Genomic DNA, 6,101 nt, shown 5'->3' with positions numbered 1-6,101 from the left:
TGAGAGTAAGGGATAGGAACTTGGCATAGTGTGTAAGAGAATAAAGTCAACCACAACAATAATAAAGCTCAAGAAGATATTGAAGTGGACCAAGACCAGGAAAGGGTGCTGTGTGTGAATCGGAACAACAATAATATGACAAGAAGTATATGATCTGAATGAAAAGAATAGAAAGTAAAAGACCAAGAGTAGTATGTCACTGGAATACAAGTGAAAGAAGAGACATTAAAATGCAATATGAAAGGAAGAACAAAGAAACTAGAGAAACAATGAAGTCAAACAAACAAAACAAATTAAATGGAAGGATGAAAAATAAAAAATAAAGTAGATATTAACAAAAATAAAAAAAACAAATGAAGCATAAACACTAAAATACAAGTTCTGTAGGGTAGCAAAGTGAATTTTGTCTCAGTTGGTGGTGTTAGTCTTATGATCTCTTTCTGGATCTGTCTTTGGTCCTTTCACAGCTCCAAGTCTTACTGTCTTACACTTGGAAGAAAAAAAAACTCCTATTGACTTTAAACCCACCAAAAGGGTTTTGCTGATCTTCCTGGATGCTGCAGGCAGAGGGGGCCTGGACTCCTGTTTTTTTCCTTTCCTGTGTTTCTGTGTTGTGTGCTCAATCTGGGCTACAATATTCACAGGTCTCCAGCCTCCAGCCCCCAGCCCAAGGCCTCAGAGTATTGCATGCCCCTCACTCCATAGGTGCCAAGCTGGCACCTTTAATCCAATTTGTTGTGCCACCCTTTGATTAGTCTGTGAGGTGCACAGAGTGGGAGCAACTCACACTCCTCATCCCTCTTCATTGGCTTGGGTGCTGCACATGTGTAAAGTCTCCTCAAGACAGTTTAATTCCCCTATTAAACTATGTCTCTCTGGGTACTGCTACCCCTTGGAGCCCCTTCTGCCCCACTTTGATCAGTCTGTGAAGTGCCCTGATTTGGTGCAAATTGCACCCCTCCTCCTCCCTCTTCACTGGCTCTTGTGGTCCACAAGATTTCCTTGCACATCAGCTAAGTGCCTTTTCTGAGCAAATTCCCTTTGGTTGCAGCCTTCCATTCTTAACAAGTGCCCAGCCTTTCACACAGCTCGACTCTCTGACCAGTCCTAATAGTACATGGGTCAGGGTCAGTCATGGTCCAACTCTTCTCCCATGTATAGGTGTCACCAAGCTCCCCAATTTCTCTGGTACTGTCCAGCTGGTGACCACAGTCCAAGTTGTGGAACACTGACTGTTTGTCTCCCACTGTGTCTTAATCCACCCAGCGACTTCAAGCATCCAGGTCTCTCCCAGTGTGGGAATGTCTTCCTTGCTCTGGGAGCAGGGGAAGCTGTGATGTTACTATTGCTGATCTCCAAATTGGCTTTTCTCCAAAGCTCCTGCAGCAACATTGGCAAATAAAAATGCAAGTGATTTCTGCATATTCATTTTGTATACTGCTACTTTGCTGAATTCATTTTTCTGTTCTGGTAGTTTCCTGGTGGAATCTTTGGAGTTATCTACGTAGTCTATCATGTCTCTTCCAATAATGACAGTTATACTTACTCCTTTCCAATTTGGATGCCTTTTATTTATTCTTCTTGTCCGATTCTGTGGCTATGACTTCCAATAATGTGTTGAATAGAAGTGATGAAAGCAGACATCCTTTTCTTCTTCCTGATCTTAGTGGGAACACTTGCAGTTTTTGCCTAATGAGTATGATACTGGCAGTGGGTTTGTCATATATGGCCTTGATTATATTTAGGTATGTTCCCTCTAGTCACACTTTGCTGCACATTTTTATTGTAAATGATTGATGGGTTTTTTCAAATGCTTTTTCTGTGTCTATTGATATGATCATGTGAATTTTGAAAATTTGTCAATTCATAATTTTTCTTCTCTGTGCATATTTTTACCACCACCAGTTTGACACATCTTAGAAGACTGTGCTTCAGGTTGTAGCAAATGAACATGTTCTTGCCTGTAGTTGTTCCATGAAGATTATTCATACAAGTTAATTCTTTAGTGACTTCAAACTCAGACTTGCCCCCTGAAATAAGTAACAACTGAGCAGTGTTGGTAACATCTGTTAATGTACCCAAAACCAAAGGAAACAACTTGAAATTGTTTTTTTTAATTCACTATGGATATGGACACCAATGACATCAACTCTTCAAGAAACTGTCTTACCTACAGGCTATAATCAGATATAACAACATATTCACGATCAGTAAATGACTTTCCTTGCATGGCTAACACATGAGCCACTCACAAGTGGCCTCATTACTTTATTAATAGACTCTTTTTCAGTTTTTATTTTTTGCAAATAACTTCTACTGTGATAAAATATGCCCATTTTAAATTTTCTTATTTGTCTGATTTTTTTTTTTTTTTGCTATGAGTGGGGATACTGAGATAAGTCTATTGTCTGGTAAGTGCCAAAACACTTCATATTGTTTTAACACAGTTTTATACCCATTGCAAAATAGACACAATGGTTGGCCATCTAACTCAATAACAAAATAATCAACACCCCATTATGCCTTAAAAGAATAATATTCAAAGTCAACTTTTGTTTCTTTTCTTTTGATATTACAAATATACAGTGGTAGTAAAAACTAGGTAAAATGCACCTATGGTAGTATGTATGGGACATGAAATACACTGAAGATATAACTGCATCACTGTGATTTGTAATACACTGAGGAGGATCATGAAAGCCAGGAAAACAACATACATTTTTATTGTAATTATTTAATACTGTCATTTTATTACAAAAGTAGCCATAGATAATGCATAAATAAATGACAGTGTCCCAATAAAGCTTTATTTATGAACATTTAAGTTTGAATTTCATTTGAAGTTTTGCATGTTACAAAATATTATTCTTTTGTTTTTCCCATCCCTTTAAAAGTTTTAAAAAAGAATTTAAACATTCTGAGTATGTGGGCCATTCTAAACTGGGCTATGAGCAACTAGGTCTTCTAGGCCTAGTATTCCATTCTTGTTTAAACAATAGCAATTACTATAATTATTTTATTGAGATAAAAAGTCTTTGAATGGGTTGAGGAGTTATATTTTTTTACCTATATTTTAAAAATTAGTCTTCAGTATGGGTGGAAACAACTATAGTGTAGACAATGGTGAGATCGGTAAGAACAGTTACAAAGCTATTTTAACAATGCAAGTGAGAGATGGTACATCTTTGAAAAAGGTGGTAGGTAGTAGATAGAGAAGATGAGTAGTGGTTAGGCTCTGGAGCTATCACATTATTAGAATCCCTCCTAGGGCTTAGAAAAGAGTCATACAAATAAAAGTTAAGCTTCTTTAATTTTGTGGTAAATTTATCTTTGCAGATAAGATTTGCAGGTGAATTAGATGTAGCTGAAATAAAAAGGCATAAAGAATAACTTCAGGGTCCTTGGGCTGAGCAATTGTAAGAAAGGGTAGAACCTAATTAGGCAAAAGTATAAGATTTGGGAAGGAGAAGATTTAGAGGAAGAATTCAGCAGTTCTGTTTTGAGCTGTCTATTAATATCTGTGTGGATATATTGACTGGGCAATAGGTATGGAGGAGTCTAGTGTTAGGAGAAAGGTCATGGTTTGAGATGCAAATTTGTTAGTTGTATGCATATAACTGATATTAAAACCATGAGACTGGATTAGATTACTGAGGATGTAAATATAGAATCAGCGTTGAAATCTTTGCAAAATTTGGACATTGAAGGGATGAGGAATAATTGTCAAAAGAAACTGAAAGAAAAGTACCAGGGAATTAGAAAGAAAGCCATGAGAAGTATACTTGGAGGATAAAAGCCCCAAATATTCAAAATGCTGGATTACTTAAGGAGAGCTTAAGCTGAATAGCCTAATCTTTAGTACCCCACCAATATGGTCTTTAGACCCAAGCTCGATGTATTTACATGACATTACAAGTACATGTACCTTATCCACAATAAAAAACAGTATTGAGGTTCTTCAAAAATTAAAAATAGACTTGTTATATGATCCAGAAATTCCATGGCTGAGAATATACGGGAAGGAAAAATCTCTTTATATTAAAAAGAGCAGAAATGGTTATCTGCAGCCCCATGTTTATAACAGCATTTATTTATAATAGCTAAGGTATAAAAACAACCTAACTGTTGAGTGATCATCAAGGGATGAATGAAAGCTGTGAGATATATAGGTATGTGTGTGCGTGCGCGCGTGTGTGTGTGTGTGTGTGTGTGTGTGTAATTCAGACACAAAGAAAAGGAATTCCTTTCATTTGCAAGAAAATGGGTGGCTTGGAGTACATTATGCTAAGTAAAATAAGTCAGACAAAGACAGATATTGTATATGGAATCTAAAAAAAAAACGCTCAAAGAAAAAGAGATCAGGTGGGGAGGGGGAATTAATGAAGGTGTTAAAAAGGACAAACTTCCAGTTATAAGAGAAATAAGTACTGGGGTTGTGATGTACATGATGACTATGGTTAACGTGGTTGTATGATACATTTTATAGTTATTAGAGAAGATCCAAAAGTTATTATCATAAGAGAAACATCTTTTTTTGTATGTATATGAGATTACAGATCTATATGAGTTAACTCACTTATGGTGATAATTATTTCACAATATTTGTAAGTGAAAATCATTATCTCTACACCTTAAACTTATATGATGCTATATGTCAGTTATATTTCATTAAAACTAAGAAAACAATCACATGTATCTTCATACTTAGAGATATATAAATATAAAAATATTTATGCTTACTGGTATACAAAAATTTTTCTGCAAATATTTATTAAATTTGTCTATGGTATATGTACAATTAGAAAGTATAGTGTTTTCCTCTGAAGTCATATTTATTTAATTCATTCTCTTAGCTCCTTCTCACTCTAGAAATTCAGAGTGAAAATATGTATGTAAAAACAATATGAAAGGAATATAGCAAAAAAGAGCTACCATGAGACAATGTTGGGGCACCCTCATTGCTCCTTGGCACTCTAAGTCAGTTCTATTTTCTGATAAATATTTTTTTCCATTTCTCTCTATAAATTTTTTTGTTAAGACCTGCTCTAGGCAAATTAATAAACAGAGCATAATTTTCCTTTGGCAAAAGCTTCCTTCTCTCCAAGCATCCTTGAGGCCCAGCCTTCCTAGTGACCTGTCAGTATCCCCTAGCCTGTCTTCCCCTACCCACCACTGCTCCTAATTTGTACTTGTGATTTCTGTGCTTTTCCTCCTTGAAATTTCTGGGTACCACACCTCATTTCCTCAAAGGGAAATTCTCTGTGTTTTCCAATAGGACAGCTAGTTAATCTAATTAACTAATGTGTGCTAATGTGTTTGCTTGAGAGAGTTAGGATTTTAACAGTGTTTTTTCAAAGCAAATGCTCCAGTTTGCATTGCCTAACTGCAAGTGTTTAAATGCTGAGAATTTCATAGAAAAAAGACAATGATCAAAGGAGAAGATATTTGTGAGAAGGAGAAAATTACAGTGCCCTCAAATCTCACCAATCTGGTAACTTCCCATTCAACTTAGCCTTGAAGATAGCAGATATGATTGAAATTATATGTACAATAAATTTAGTGTTGGAAGGGAAACCAGCAAGAGAGGAATAATAATGAGAGCCTCAGAGAATTGAGTGAGGCCAATGGTCTAATCACTGAGACAGATATCTGGCAGACTCTGAAAGAAGAGGAAATTGAAAAAAGATATTCCTTAATGGCAAAACCAAACCAACATACACCATCCCTTTCATTTATAGCCTGGGAAAGCAGTTTGATTGCAAAAGTCAAGAAATATATTTGGAGCATTTAATTTTTATTTTTACAGCTTTACTGAGGTATGTAAAATAAATGACAAGTATTAAAATTGTAGTTTGATTAGTTTGGACTTATGTATATACCAATGAAACTATCACTGCACCTGGCTGGTGTGGCTCAGTGGATTGAGTGCTAGCCTGCAAACCAAAGTGTCACCAGTTCGATTCCCAGTCAGGATACATGCCTGGGTTGTGGGCCAGGTCCCCAGTAGGGGGTACATGAGAGGAAACCACACATTGATGTTTCTTTCCCTCTCTGCCTCTCTACCCATCTCTCTAAAAATAAATAAAAAAAATTTTTTTAAA

This window comes from Phyllostomus hastatus, unplaced genomic scaffold, assembly GCF_019186645.2.
Source record: "Phyllostomus hastatus isolate PE091 unplaced genomic scaffold, TTU_PhHast_1.1 phas_scaffold_28, whole genome shotgun sequence".
Lineage (NCBI taxonomy): Eukaryota > Metazoa > Chordata > Mammalia > Chiroptera > Phyllostomidae > Phyllostomus > Phyllostomus hastatus.
Note: the sequence above shows the minus strand (reverse complement) of the source record.